At 46.3% G+C, this 16,858-nt stretch overlaps 1 pseudogene; it reads right to left on the bottom strand.

The window, feature by feature from the left end:
* Positions 1–10,907: 10,907 nt before the first annotated feature.
* Positions 10,908–11,024, bottom strand: LOC126413415 (5S ribosomal RNA; annotated as a pseudogene).
* Positions 11,025–16,858: the final 5,834 nt, after the last annotated feature.

Raw genomic sequence — 16,858 nt, 5'->3', positions numbered from 1 at the left:
AATGGCGTCTGTAACAGATATGCGTGTCAAGCAGAGAGCTGTCACTGAGTTTTTATTGGCGGAAAACCAGAGCCTAGCAGACATTCGCAGGAGCTTGCAGAATGTGTACGGAGGCCGGGAAGTGAACAAAAGCACTGTGAGTCGTTGGGCGAGGCGTCTATCATCATCACGACAATGACACAGGAACCTATGCGATCTCTAGCGTGGCAACCGGACCTGCCAGTCGGGGAGCTGCACTGAGGCACTAGTGCAGTCGGGATGGAACAGCAGTGAGTCTGCGTCGACATGGCTCGCCCGACCATTGCCGCCACGCATCACTTGAGCCGGGCCACGGTCTTGGTGGATCGTCAGTCGGTCGTCCTACCGGACGACGCGTTTTGGCACGCCTATCGTTCATGAGTCGGCTGTCTGTGTGTGCATCGACTCCCGATTTGTCTTCGTGCGTGCTTAGTTACTGTTGGGTATCGTTCAAGTCTTTATGCAAGTGTGTGTGTGTAGTTGGCGTGATTTCCACTGACAACCTGTTTTAAATGGTGTCGCCGTACTGGCTCTGAGAGGCTGGTCGTCTCAACAGGCGACGTGTAACTGGTTCTCTGAGCGCTTCTGGGCCCCTTCAATTACCATCCTGTGCAACTTGGGCCGGTCCTTTCCTGGTGCAGGGATGTCGGTTCGTCAGTGGGCGTGTTTCCTCTGCGTGGTTGGGTCTGAGCCAGTATTTCCGCAGTCGTGTGTCTGGAAGTGAGTGCGAGACGCACCAGGAGTGCAGTCGCGACGCAGCAGCAGTCGCTGACGGACCAGCATGTAACGCCCACGCTCCCGCGTACGTTAACTCTTTAAAGCCTGTACTATGATAAGTTGACGGGCTTCACCTTATAGGAAAGGATTTTAGTACATATGTTGACCGCGTGTACCTAAATGGAAGCAAAACCGGACTTATACCCAGTCAGTAACAACAATGATACATCAAGGAAGTATAAGTGCAATTACATATTAGGACAGGTAAGAAACGTACATTGCAGATGCTACTAATGGTTAATAATACGGTCGCCAGCCTAATTAGGCATTGAGTGAGTTTTTCCCTTGTACAAGTAGATGTACGTACAAGCATAACCACACGCAATAATACTGTATTATATGGTGAATTTTTGAACCAGAAATTTCTAATGAACTGAGATTTTCTCTTTCTGTACTAATTTGAGCAAGCTATAAATACACAACATTACACTACAATAATTACTACGACTGCATTTTGTCTATTGATCCGACTGAAATCGAACATAGGTCACCCTAGAAATAGCACTTTTGACACACACACATACAATGTTAATTTAATAATAATGGTAAAACACTGATAAATTTAGGTTTTATCTTGACTTTAACTTTGCTGGTCAAATCAGTGCAATTACTTCAGAATTTAAATGAATAGAAAAGAAAAGAGTGAAAGAGAGGGGGGGGGGGGGGTGACCCTGAAACTGTTATGATCACAATGTTGAAACCATTAACTATTGGAAACATTAATTACTCAAGATTTAAAAAATATGAATTATTACTCTTATTGTCCGATTACTTCCTCATTTAACTACCATTATTTTTGTCTCAAATTAATTAAACTTCCTTACTAAGTCAATTCCAAATTTATCTTAGTACTCTGTCAGACCTTTGCTCTTTACTCATATTTTCATTAACAATAAAGCTCATTAAGATTCATTCTAGCATAAATAGGTCTGCAGATAATTCTTATTAACATAAACTTTAAATCTTCATTTCGGGACACTCGGATTGCACAACATGTGGAAAGGACCCTGTCTAGGTTAGTGATTAGGATAATTCATTGATAGAACAAATCTGGTAAAAGTTAAGTTATTATTGAACAGTCAGGAACAAAATTAACACTGGTCCACACGAATACAATTCTAAAGATTCAACCTGTGCGAGTCGATGCGGCGGTTGGCGGGCGGCGAGATGGCGAGACGCACAGCACACATACAATCACAGCTATGGCTTTTGCTGTAGCGGCACTTTGCTTCTTCTTGGCGTCGTAATCCTTTTCAATCCAGTGCCATTAGAATATAGCCATGCTGTATAGTCGTCGGACACGGCACATCCGAGGCTCAATGGAACCACTTTTTCCAGGATAGCCTCCTCGATCCGGTACGTGTTCCTCAGACCGATGCCCAACTCCGACTAGTACCGCTGCTGAGCCCGTTCTACCGTACCGCGCCCTTGTGCATTTTCCCGCGCTCGCCTGCCATCCACCTTTTACTGCTCCTCTACAGATAGGGTATTCACCAAAGGTTTTACATTCCACATATCTTAATACATTGCCTACGCATGGACCAGGCGCACAATTACAATTTCAGACATGTTACAATAGATTCAACAGGGATTACACCTCAATTGACAGCTTAATACATATACATATTTGATTGTGGATAATCACGCCAGTAACATTTTGTGTTGCCCGCATCTCGTGGTCGTGCGGTAGCGTTCTCGCTTCCCACGCCCGGGTTCCCGGGTTCGATTCCCGGCGGGGTTAGGGATTTTCTCTGCCTCGTGATGGCTGGGTGTTGTGTGCTGTCCTTAGGTTAGTTAGGTTTAAGTAGTTCTAAGTTCTAGGGGACTTATGACCACAGCAGTTGAGTCCCATAGTGCTCAGAGCCATTTTTTGAACATTTTGTGTTTTGAATTCTCATGTACCGATTGGTGGCAAGCCAGTCGTTTGTCGGTCGGTCCGTGGTTGTCCCCTGGTTGGGTTCCGACGGGTCAAGTGTAGTTGCGCTCACCACCTGTCTCACCTAAGTGAACGAGGGCAGACCGACCCCCTGAAGGCTTCTGAGTGCTGTTGTCTTTACTCTCTTTCTCACCAGTGTTTAATTGTCTGTTTATAATCTATAATTGCCAATGATAAAAAATTCTTGGTTTTACTGTGATTTATGTAAGTAAGTTTGGATTCCGGCAAGTGGATATTTGCTGAAACGTTATTGCCATTGTATTGTCTTTTTATTTTAGTCCGGTTTCAGCTACTTAAAACTTAAGGCTTATGGTTATACTTTATTAAAAATTTTGGAAAATTGTGGGCCTTCAGCTTTGGAACCTTATTGTTAAATTTATCTTTCAAGCTTAAACATTGCGGCCTTCAGCCGTTGAAAGGTTATGGTAATTTATTTTAAAATCTTGAAAATTTTATTGGCGGCCGTCCACCGTTTGTATTGCGTCTTTGGCCGGCCGGTGTGGCCGTGCGCTTAAAGGCGCTTCAGTCTGGAACCGCGTGACCGCTACGGTCGCAGGTTCGAATCCTGCCTCGGGCATGGATGTGTGTGATGTCCTTAGGTTAGTTAGGTTTAAGTAGTTCTAAGTTCTAGGGGACTGATGACCACAGAAGTTAAGTCCCATAGTGCTCAGAGCCATTTTTATTGCGTCTTGTTTGCCTACCCACCACTGCCTTGAGGCTTTCAGCCTAGCTGTGGTAATAATATATTTTAATTATTTTATTGGCTATTTTAACAGCATTTTTATCTTGTAGATTTTTAAGATTTCTTGTTTGGAGGACTTCAGCTGAGAAATAATTGCATTTTGAAACTCGTAGTTGTAAAGGTTCGGCTATGTGCCGCAGTGGTTGTAAAAGTGTTATTAAGGTACAATAAATTACAATTTTAAGGTGAAACTGACCCCAGCCTTATTTGGCCCTTTCTACAATCCTGATCACCTGTTCTGGGTCCACTGGCCCAGCTGAACCGATCATTGACTTCATGTTCCCAAACAACGATGTCATGCCACCGCAGTTCGTTTGAAGAACATGTTGGACAATTGGAGCGAATAATTTGGCCACCCAAATTGCCTGATATGAATACCATCCAACATTTATGGTCATAAACGAGAGGTCAGTTCGTGCACAACAACCCGCACCAGCAACACTTTTGCAATTATGGACGGCTTTAGAGGTTGCGTGGCGCAGTATTTCTGCAGCGGACTTCCGGACACTTGATGACTCCATACCACGTCGAGATGCTGCACTACGCCGGGCAAGAAGAGATCCGCCACGATATCAGAAGACATTCAACGACTTTCGCCACCTAAGTGTGTGTTTATTTTTTGGCTTAGCATTTTTAACACATTCTGGGACTTACTTATGAATGAAATACAAGTTCGTTCAGCAGTATTCGATGTTATGTACATTTGCATCTGATTAGGAAACGAAGGTTGAAATAAGTGTTTGGCAGTCTGTCAGCAGAAATATGCTCCTCCTTGCGAAAGGAACGCATCGGGCCCCAACGTCTTGTCTAGCATGTGAGGTATCAATTGTTGTCTGCAGTTTTCCTGTGTTCTAAAGCACTATGTTTCCTATCCTTGTGATAAGTGTACATACACTACTGGCCATTAAAATTGCCACACCACGAAGATGACGTGCTCCAGACGCGAAATTTAACCGACAGGAAGAAGATGCTGTGATATGCAAATGATTAGTTTTTCAGAGCATTCACACAAGGTTGGCGCCGGTGGCGACACCTACAACGTGCCGACATGAGGAAAGTTTCCAGCCGACTTCTCATACACCAACAGCAGTTGTCCGGCATTGCCTGGTGCAACGTTGTTGTGATGCCTCGTGTAAGGAGGAGAAATGCGTACCATAAAGTTTCCGACTTTGATAAAGGTCGGATTGTAGCCTATCGCGATTGCGGTTTATCGTATCGCGACATTGCTGCTCGCGTTGGTCGAGATCCAATGACTGTTACCAGAATGTGGAATCGGTGGGTTCAGGAGGGTAATACGGAACGCCGTGCTGGATCCCAACGGCCTCATATCACTAGCAGTCAAGATGACAGATATCTTATCCGCGTGGCTGTAACGGATCGTGCAGCCACGTCTCGATCCCTGAGTCAACAGATGGGGACGTTTGCAAGACAAGAACCATCTGCACCAACAGTTCGACGATGGTTGCAGCAGCATGGACTATTAGCTCGGAGACCGTGGCTACGGTTACCCTTGACGCTGCATCCCACACAGGAGCACCTGCGATGGTGTACTCGACGACGAACCTGGGTGCACGAACGGCAAAATGTCATTTTTTCGGATGAATCCAGGTTCTGTTTACAGCATCATGATGGTCGCATCCGTGTTTGGCGACATCGCCGTGAACGTACATTGGAAGCGTGTACTCGTCATCGCCATACTGGCGTATCACACGGCGTGATGGTATGGGGTGCCATTGGTTACACGTCTACGTCACCTCTTGTTCGCATTGACGGCACTTTGAACAGTGGACGTTACATTTCAGATATGTTACGACCCGCGGCTCTACCCTTCATTCGATCCATGCGAAACCCTTCATTTCTGCAGGATAACGCACGACCGCATGTTGCAGGTCCTGTACGGGTCCTTATGGATACAGAAAATGTCCTACTGCTGCCCTGGCCAGCACATTCTCCAGATCTCTCACCAACTGAAAACGACTGGTCAATGGTGGCCGAGCAACTGGCTCGTCACAATACGCTAGTCACTACTCTTGATGAACTCTGGTATCGTGTTGGAGCTGCATGGGCAGCTGTATCGGTACACGCCATCCAAGCTCTGTTCGACCCAATGCCCAGGCGTATCAAGGCCGTTATTACGGCCAAAGGTGTTGTTCTGGGTACTGATTTCTCAGGATCTATGCACCCAGATTGCGCGAAAATGTAATCACATGACAGTTCTAGTATAATATATTTGTCCAATGAATACCCGTTTATCATCTGCATTTCTTCTTGGTGTAGCAGTTTTTATGGCCAATAGTGTAGTTGTTCCAGCTAGGATCTTGGATAAGCATGTCGGTACATAAGATGATTGAAGTTTCGATTAGGAACAACGCTTAAGATCTCCATTTGTGAATTCGCTTGTGGATCCATCAAGCACTGGCAAAGGTGCTTCCATTGCAGGAAGCAGGATGCACTGCACTTCACTCCCCCCCCCCCCCCCCCATAGCTCTTTACACTTGCGCGGTCCATTTTGTTCTCGAGTTTTGAGCCCGCAGTCCCCCCCCTCTGGAAATCAGCCAACATACAGTTAACACAATGTACAAATTACCGTGAGCTAAGAAACTAATGGACGGAAATGATTAGTTCAGGTGGTATGCAGTGTTATTGAGCAAGGAGGGTGGGGCAAGTGTCTCGACACTGATGATGTCTGACAAGAAACAACTGCCTGTCGCATCGACGATGGCGGAGCGATCTTGGAAACCAACACATACGTATCTGCAGCATGTCCGCTGTAGTGTTTAGCACTATTCGCAGCACACGACTGGTTATCAATGATGAAGCATTTCTCGTTACATGGAGTCGTCGGCAAGCATTAATTGAATACCGCAAATGGCTTTAGTGCATGCAAATAAACTTACACACTTCCTAGAATAGAATGTGGAAAGTACTCGTGAAGCTATAACTAAATATCCAATAGAAACAACGTTATCAAGCAATGGAGTCAAATGATGTTGAACTAAGAGTTGCTTTCTGTTAGTAGGTTATAGAGCACAGTTCTATAGTGCCAGAATTCCTACAGTTTGTGTTTTTTTATGAATGAAATCTCTTTGAACAGTGATTTTGTTTTTTGTTTTTAACATTCGCGCCGGCCGAAGTGGCCGTGCGGTTAAAGGCGCTGCAGTCTGGAACCGCAAGACCGCTACGGTCGCAGGTTCGAATCCTGCCTCTGGCATGGATGTTTGTGATGTCCTTAGGTTAGTTAGGTTTAACTAGTTCTAAGTTCTAGGGGACTAATGACCTCAGCAGTTGAGTCCATTAGTGCTCAGAGCCATTTTTAACATTCGCAACAGCCGTCTCCTGCGTAACGGAAATCGATCGTTTCAAATGATCGACAATAATTATCTCTGCGCTTATCGACTGGAATTGTTGAAGATCAGTTAACAAGATCTTATTTGCTGCTACCCAGGTTGAATGGCGGACAGGACGAACATAACGTTTAAATATAACGTTTTTCCTTGTTTATAAAAATTTATTTCTTTGAAACTGTGCTAGATACAGCTATGCAATTTGTTGCAAATGGTAGCTTCACTCGACGTTTCTCGTGGAGACACTTCGTCCTGTCTATAGTATTTTTAAGGATTAGTTTAATTCATGAAGTTTTTATGGATACATTTCTGTATGTGCTCCGGCAGCATCTGAGCATCTGATTTCTTCTCTCTCTCTGTCTCTCTCTCTCTCTCTCTGGTTTCTTGTTGCGTAATTTAGGAGTTTTGCTGTCACAATGGCATCTTTGCAGAAGAAAGCGCTGCGTGCTTCGCGTTTTCATGAAACAGGTCGCCTATTACAGTTCCTCGACGGTTTCTCTATGGTCAAGCTCCGTCTGATGTGATGAGCACCGAAGGATGCTATGCGGAGTTTAAAGAGACTGCCACGGTTGGTGACGAGGCAGGAAGCGGTAGACATGGAGTGAGCGACGCCACTGTTGCGTACCGTACTTCAGTGAAGTCCGCGGGAATACATACGTGTTTTTTCCAATGAAACAGGCATACCTCAGTGCACTGTGGTGGATATTTTACACAAAAGGTTGCATTTCAACGCATACAAAGTGCAACTCCTGCAAGCTTTGCAGGCAGATGTTAGCTCCAGACGTTTTGAGTTTCCCAGGAACATGTTGCAACAAATCGATGCAGACAATGACTACTTTAAAAGAGTTTGCTTTTCCTATGGAGCGACTTTTCACTTCTCCGGGAAAGTCAACAGGCATTGAGACCTGATAGTCGAGGGAAGACAGGATTCGGTTACGATTGTGGACGGAGACATAGTCAGTTACCACTGGTTGCCTGTTACAGTTACACACAATTTATTTCAAACCATTAATTCTAGACTGTGCAATAAATAAAAAAAACACATTGTTAATGAAGTAATCAACAATGGTCTAAATAATAGTGTTTCTAGTGAGTTAAAATGTAGAAAATCGCCATTAAATACAGATACAACAGATAATGTTTTAAAAGCAAGAAACTATGATCTGGGCAGAAGGCATTATACGCCAGGAACCGCAATGATATTAAAAGGATTTTGAAACCTGCTCTGTAACAGCAAATACAATAGCAAAAGTTAATTAAAAACACAAGCAGTTGACCCAGACTGTGCTCCAGGAATCGACCTCTGAGAATGTCCGGCAAAAAACACTTTCGCGATTGATGAGATAGGCAGCCAAGAGTTGCATTCACTTCACAAGATGGTAACTCAGACTAGTGGCGCTATAACGAATGACTAATGATAATCTTGCTGCAGCTACCTGTCGTCCGATAAACCAAATGCAACGATTGAACAATACGCCGAAGCCGGAACCGGCGGTCTGCACTACGTACCCAGAATACTGTGCTTAGAGCTTCCGGAACGAGAAAGGCATCAGTACCAGCAGAGTAGAAGAACCGGCAAACAACCTACAATCAAGAAAGCTGTCAAAACTACACGCCTTACCGGGCAGCAACGGCAAGGCGAGGAAACGTACACTGCCGTTACATACACTTACCCCCAACTGGGTGGTTAGCGGCCTCTAGGCAAGAAAAATTACCGCTGGTTGAACTTAACAAATGTAACAAGTTTAACGCAGTAAACAGTAATAAGAAGTGGAGGAAAGCTAATCAGATCCGCCTTCGCCAAGCACTCCACTCGCTGCTCTTCGCCTCGGCGACACTACGAGTAACAACACGAACCCAATTCAGTGGAGAATCGCGAATATCACAATGGTGGAGGTTTCTCTACTTGGATTGAAATGCACTCATCTTAAAGCTTGTTGGATCCGGTTTACGACGAGTTCGTGCACCCCCGTGATCACAGCCCTTCCATGTGGCAGTCCATGAATACCACCAGCGGTCCCGGTGTGTTCAGGCACTGTGCGGACCTGGCTCCTCCTGAGTCCCCCAACCAAACTCGCACACTCACACGACCCAGCAAAACAACGATGTCGATCCAAAGATAGGGCAACAGTTGCTACATATCGATAACCGCCGCTGCTCCCACTAGGGGACAGTCAAAGCTTGCGAAACCGAGTGGCTCCAGTCAACACGAGAAGAAGACAGACAACCGCATCCATGCCAATTAAACGATGCCGTCTGGCCTTCTACAGAGGGCGGGAACCTAATAACAGCACCAACGCGAGCCGCAGCACGGCTCAGCCATAATATTCGGACTTGGGTGTCAGGGAACCCACATATCGTAATATAGTAGGTAAGGGACAGCTCGAAAGGAAATGTGTGATGTATATTAATGCGCAATCCAGTTACTGAACACTTCATTTTCACTGAACCTATCTTTATGGCGACAGGTTGCCTGGACTTTACGTTGCGCCTCAGTTACACGAATTTCAGCCATAGATAGTGTTTCAAACAGACGGGTCACCGCCTTACAGCGGTTATTATTTTTTCGCCAGTTCTTACATGAAACCTTTCCGGACATATGGATCGGTAGAGACGATCCAACATTGTGGCCACGACGTTCACAGAATCTCTCTTGACTTTCTCGTGGGGTTACGCTAACAAGGGAACCTCCCCATCACACCCCCCTCAGATTTAGTTATAAGTTGTCACAGTGGATAGGCCTTGAAAAACTGAACACAGATCAATCGAGAAAACAGGAAGAAGTTGTGTGGAACTGTGAAAAAATAAGCAAAATATACAAACTGAGTAATTCATGGGAAGATAGGCAACAGCAAGAACACTGAGAACGGAGGCGTGTCGTGGTCTCGTGGTAACGTGAGCAGCTGCGTAACGAAAGGTCCTTGGTTCAAATCTTCCATCGAGTGAAAAGTTTAATTTTTTATTTTCAGTTTATGTGACAAACTCTTATGTTTTCTTCACTTTTTTGGGAGTGATTATCACATCCACAAGAAAACCTAAATCGGGCAAAGTAGAAGAATCTTTTTACCCATTCGCCAAGAGTACAAGTTAGGTGGGTCGACAACATATTCCTGTCATGTGACGCACATGCCGTCACCAGTGTCGTATAGAATATATCAGATGCGTTTTCCTGTGGAGCAATCGGTTGACCTATGACTTTGCGATCAAATGTTTTCGGTTCCCATTGGAGAGGCACGTCCTTTCGTCTACTAATCGCACGGTTTTGCGATGCGGTCGCAAAACACAGACACTAAATTTATTACAGTGAACAGAGACGTCAATGAACGAACGGACAGATAATAACTATGCAAAAATAAAGAAAGTAAAATTTTCACTCGAGGGAAGACTTGAACCAAGGACCTCTCGTTCTGCAGCCGGTCACACTACCCCGGGACCACGGCGCTCCCGAGCTCCCATTTTCCATGATGTTGTCTATGTGGCCCATGGACTACTCAGTTTGTATATTTTGCTTATTTTTTCACAGTTCCACACAACTTCTTCCTGTTTTCTCAATTGATCTGTGTTCAGTTTGTCAAGGCCTATCCACTGTGCCTACTTATAACTAAATCTGAGTGGGGTGCGTTGGGGAGGTTCCCTCGTAAGTATGAAGCGTTGAGCTCACCAGTTTTTGACACGCAGACTCTTATAGTACGAATACGAGATGCTGTAGTGTCGATGGCGGAAGAGATTTTGACAAGGACATGGGGAGAAATTGAATAGCGTCCAGACGTTCTACGGGAGACAAATGGATACACATGTGGAAGTGTATCCATAAATACTTTATGAAGCAAGCAGAGATATGAGTAAACCTAATACCTGAAACGAGCATACTTCCTTAGAAATACAGCAGCACTCCGTCTTCAGGCCACAAGTGGCCCATCGGGGCCATCCGACCGCCGTGTCATCCTCAGTTGAGGATGCGGCTAGGAGGGGCGTGTGGTCAGCACACCGCTCTCCCGGTCGTTACGATGGTTTTCTATGACCGGAGTCGCTACTATTCGGTCGAGTAGCTCCTCGATTGGCATCACGATGCTGAGTGAACCTCGAAAAATGGCAACAGCGCATGGCGGCTGGATGGTCACCCATCCAAGTGCCGGCCACGCCCGACAGCGCTTAACTTCGGTGATCTGACGGGAACCGGTGTATCCACTGTGGCAAGGCCGTTGCCCACCTTAGAAATAGATTTTTGTAATAAGGGTAAGACCTGATGCTCATCCTGTAGGCTACATTATCTGCTGGCCCGAAGCATCCATGGCCACTGTAAGGGAGCGCTTTCTCCACACACGGAAAGGCCCAGGCAAGAATGCGTTTGCTCAGTTGTGAGCAGGCGGACTGCAGCTCTTACACATCTACACCGAAGTGTGGGTAAGGAGCGCTGCCACGTAACAGCCCGTGTAAATTTGACAGACTGCCAGAAGCACAGTTAAAGAACCAAGAGGCGAACGAGACTGGTGCTATTGTAAATTTGACAGAAAAGGAACAGGGTTCGACTGCCGCTTCGACTCTCTCAAAAAGGTTGAACTTCGCACCAGTCCCGAGGACCATGCCGAAACGGGACATCATTAGTAGCGTGAAGGAAGCAGTTCGACGCCGGCCGAAAAGAGGAGGGGAGAAGAATAAGCGGAAAATCTGATAGGTCATCGACAGGTCTCGGTTTTCGGAAACGAACATGACTGCGGCGAAACGGAAGGTGTCGTCCGAAGAGTAGCGTGCCAAAGCAGTGCTGGCACCTCACAAGGGGACCACAGCACGCCGCACCGGCGAATCAGCGACTCTGGCGTAGCCACGCCTCCTACAGCTTCTCCACGACAACGCAACGGCTCGTCTACTCACGCTGAGCAGAGGGGAAACTCGGCACAGACCGTAGTCAACGATAAAAACGATAGCATCGTGTTAGATACACCGGCAGCGTATTAAACGTCTAAGGTAGAGCTCTAATACGAACATTATGTCGTTGAATGAAAAGTCTTGTAAACTTGTCTGTGTCAACAGCTACTTCAATATTCAGAGACAGTTCTGTAAGTACTGAAAACATTCCTGTGGAAATGGACTGTACAAAGTTTAGTAAACCTTTATTCGTACACTACTGGCCATTAAAATTGCTACACCAAGAAGAAATGCAGATGATAAATGAGTATTCATTGGACAAATATATTATACTAGAACTGACATGTGATTACATTTTCACGTAATTTGGGTGCATAGATCCTGAGAAATTAGTACCCAGAACAACCACCTCTGGCCGTAATAACGGCCTTGATATGCATTGGCATTGAGTCAAACAGAGCTTGCTGCCCATGCAGCTTCAACACGATACCACAGTTCATCAAGAGTAGTGACTGGCGTATTGTCACGAGTCAGTTGCTACGCCACCATTGATCAGACGTTTTCAGATGGTGAGAGATCTGGAGAACGTGTTGGCCAGGGCAGCAGTCGAACGTTTTCTGTATCCAGTAAGGCCCGTACAGGACCTGCAATACGCAGTCGTGCATTATCCTGCTGAAATGTAGGGTTTCGCAGGGATCGAATGAAGGGTAGAGCCACGGGTCGTAACACATCTGAAATGTAACGTCCACTGTTCAAAGTGCCGTCAATGCGAACAAAAGGTGACCCAGACGTATAACCAATGGCACCCCATACTATCACACCGGGTGATACGGCAGTAGGGCGATAACGAACACACGCGTTCATCGCGATGTCGCCAAACACGGGTGCGACCATCATGATGCTGTAAACAGAACCTGGATTCATCCGAATAAATGACGTTTTGCCGTTCGTGCAACCAGGTTCGTCGTTGAGTACACCATCGCAGGCGCTCCTGTCTGTGATGCAGCGTCAAGGGTAACCGCAGCCATGGTCTCCAAGCTGATAGTCCATGCAGCTGCAAACGTCGTCGAACTGTCCATGCAGATGGTTGTTGTCTTGCAAACGTCCTCATCTATTGACTCAGGGATCGAAACGTGGCTGCACGATCCGTAACAGCCATCAGGATAAGATGCCTGTCATCTCGACTGCTAGTGATATGACGCTGTTGGGATCCAGCACGGCGTTCCGTATTACCCTCCTGAACCCACCGATTCCATATTCTGCTAACAGTCATTGGATCTAGACCAACGCGAGCAGCAATGTCGCGATACGATAAACCGCAATCGCGATAGGCTACAATCCGACCTTTATCAAAGTCGGAAACGTGATGGTACGCATTTCTCCTCCTTACATGAGGCATCGCAACAACGTTTCACCAGGCAACGCCGGTCAACTGCTGTTTGTGTATCAACTTCGTTGAGCATTTTAAAAATATATTTTTAAAGAGATATGCTTTCACCAACCCCTACGCGACTGCATGCAGGCGACCCATTGACACCCATAGCTGAGTAGCACTAAGCTGCTGCTTTAGTGCCTGCTTGTGGGTGCGCAGAATCTAATTGCTGTCCAAAGCATTGCATGCCTGCTCGTGCCTAGGACTCGATCAAGTGTTGTCTCTGTACAGGTAAATTGTTAAAGTGCTCAATAAACGGTGTATGGGTGTTATCAAGGGTGTTGCCAAAGTGTTGGGGGTTCTAGAGGAACTCTTCAGTCATGCATGTGCCGATGATACAAAGTGTTGAGATCATGCCACAGTAGTGCATACAACGAGTGCTGAAGAAGAATAAACTCCTTTTGCTGCTTTGGTTCACGCATAAAATTGGTCGAATGGTTTTCAACGGTCCCTAGTGGTTCCACCTTATATACCAGGGTAAAAATTGTGGTTGCACTACACTCCAAAGATTTCAAATTGTGTTCAATGCGGTTACAGCCCCACAATGTCCATAGAGAATGTTGTCACCAGTGGCAAAGTTTTTCAAGAGCCAGAATGAAATGTTCACTCTTCAGAGCAGTGTGTGCCGAGATGAAAGTACACTGTGTGATCAAAAGTATCCGGACACCCGCATAAACATATGTTTTTCATATTAGATGCATTGTGCTGCCACCTACTGCCAGGTGCTCCATAACAGCGGCCTCGGTAGTCATTACACATCGTGACAGAGCAGAATGCTGCGCTCCACAGAACTCACGGACTTCTAACGTGCTCAGGAGATTGGGTGTCACTTGTGTCATACGTCTGTACGCGAGATTTCCACACTCCTAAACATCCACTGTTTCCGATGTGATAGTGAAGCGGAAACGTGAAGGGACACGTACAGCAGAAAAGTGCACAGGCCGACCTCGTCTGTTGACTGACAGAAACCGCCGAGAGTTAAGAGGGTTGTAGTGTGTAATAGGCAGACATCTATCCAGACCATCACACAGGAATTCCGAACAGCATCAGGATCCACTGCAAACACTATGACAGTTAGGCGGGAGATGAGAAAACTTGGATTTCATGGTCGAGTGCCTGCTCATAAGCCATACATCACGCCGGTAAATGCCAAACCACGCCTCTATTGGTGTAAGTAGAATAAACGTTGGACGACTGCAGAGTGCAAAGACCTTGTATGGAGTGACGTATCACGGCACACAATGTGGCGATCCGATAGTAGTGGTGGGTGAACATCATCTGTTAGCGTGTGTAGTGTCAACAGTAAAATTCGGATGTGGTGGTGTTACGGTGTGGTCGTGTTTCTCATGTAGGGGGTTTGCACCCCTTGTTGTTTTGTGTGGAATTATCACAGCACAGGTCCAAATTGATGTTTTAAGCAACTTCTTGCTTTCCCCTGTTGAAGAGCAATTCGGGGATGGTGGTTGCATCTTTCAACACGATCGAGCACCTGTTCATAATGCATGGCCTGTGGTGAAGTGGTTACACGACAATACCATCCTTGTAATGGACTAGCCTGCTCAGAGTCCTGACCTGAATCCTATAGAACACCTTTGGGATGTTTTGAAACGCCGTGCCAGGCCTCACCGACGGACATCGATACCTCTCCTCTGCGCAGCACTCCGTGAAGAATGGGCTGCCATTCCCCAAGAAACCTTCCAGCACCTGACTGAACGTATGCCTGCGAGATTGGAAGCTGTCATCAAGGCTAACGTTGGGCCAGCACAATTTTGAATTCCAGCATTACCGATGGAGGGCGCCACGAACTTGTAAGTCATTTTCAGGAAGGTGTCCCCATGATTTTTCTCACATAGTTTACCTGGCAGATGAAAACTGTGCGCCAGACCGAGACTCGAAATCGGTAACTTTTCCTTTCGTGGGCAAGTGCTCTATCAAATGAGCTAGCCAAGCACGACTCACGACAAGAGCGAAAGGAGAATTTTTGTAAAGTTTGGAAGGCAGAGGATGACATACTGCCGAAAGCAAAGCAGTAAAGCTGCAAGGACGTGTCTTGAGTCGTGCTTGGGTAGTTGGATAGCTCAGTCGGTCAGTTAGTAAAAAAAATAAATAAACAGAGTCTGTAGAGCAGTTGCCGACGAAAAGAAAAGGTCTCGAGTCTGAATCTTTGCCCACAACACAGTTTTAATCTGACAGGAAGTTTCGCTATGAAGAAAGTCATTTTACAGTACACCACACTGTAAACTGTCGTTTTAGACCGTAACGTGTATTGAAATGAACACCCCAAGGGAAGGGGCGGTTTCATTTACACCATTTTGCCAATTCCTGAGGCCTCTGAGCAGCGGTGTGTCTCAATCAAATGGTTCAAATGGCTGTGAGCTCTATGGGACAACCTCTGAGGTCATCAGTCCCCTAGAACTTAGAACTACTTAAACCTAACTAACCTAAGGACATCACACACATCCATGCCCGAGACAGGATTCGAACCTGCGACCGTAGCGGTCGCGCGGTTCCAGACTGTAGCGCCTAGAACCGCTCGGCCACACCGGCCGGCGTGTCTGAATCGTTTTCCTCTGTCAGCCATAGGAAAACCACGCAGAGTCGTAAAACGACGGGATGATATGTGGGTAAGGAAGGGTGTGACGACATTCCTACCGTGTGGCACGTAGACGGTGACGTTGGGCAGAATTTTCGTGAAATTTGGTACCAGTGTGACATCATGGTTCAAATGGCTCTGAGCACTATGGGACTTAACTTCTGAGGTCATCAGTGCCATAAAACTTAGAACTACTTAAACCTAACTAACCTAACGACATCACACACATCCATGCCCGAGGCAGGATTCGAACCTGCAACTGTAGCAGTCGCGCGGTTCCAGACTGTAGCGCCTAGAACCGCTCGGCCCTCTGGCAAGCGTGTGACATCATGAAACCACCTTACGCCTCACAAGAACTTCTCAGCTCTGGCCTTCTTCCGCAAGTGTCGAAACTCCGCTGTTTCAAGCGTCGTCGATCCCGAGGTTGATATCGCAAGGCCGTCAAGCTGTTGCGTCAGTATAGTGGAAGATTACAAGCGCCTTGGAGCCAAATTTCAAACTTCTACATTGCCACGTGGGAAACTGACTTGGTTAAAAATTTGATCCTTTAATTCTTTTGCGTGGTGTAGTTAAACTTTCTGAGCATCCATTGACTACCACCTACTTCGTATGCAACGGGGAGATTTTTAAACAAACATCTGGAGTGGCCTTGGGATCTCCACTGGCCACTTCGATTGCAATTTTGTACACGGAGTACTTGGAGGAGGGGGAGCTTCAAACGGCCCGCCACAAATTAAAGCACTTCTTCCTCTATGTCAACGATACGTTTGAGTTGTGGGAACTTGGCGAACGGACTCTGGATTAGTTACGGACGACCTGAACCGCGTCTGTCAAACCATCACATTCACTATGGGCGTAGAGGATAACGGATATCTCTCTAATCGCTCTAATAAAGGCAATGTCACGCAGTGTACAGGAACCAAACACACGCAACGAGCTACCACCGTAAAGTGGAGAGCCAAATAGTGCCGACCGCGCTGGTAGAGAGGACGCACATCATCTACTCCAAAGGAAGCCTCCGAGCCATGCTACATCATGTCAAGGATCTATTCCACAGAGATGGGTGCAGCGAAGCACAGATTACAAGGGCGTTCCAGAAAAGAAAATACGCAGAAAACCAGTAAGAAGAGGAAGAACACAATAGACTTGG

Source organism: Schistocerca serialis, chromosome 7 (genome assembly GCF_023864345.2).
Source record: "Schistocerca serialis cubense isolate TAMUIC-IGC-003099 chromosome 7, iqSchSeri2.2, whole genome shotgun sequence".
In the NCBI taxonomy this organism is placed as follows: Eukaryota; Metazoa; Arthropoda; class Insecta; order Orthoptera; family Acrididae; genus Schistocerca; species Schistocerca serialis.
This window is presented reverse-complemented; position numbering and strand designations above follow the sequence as displayed.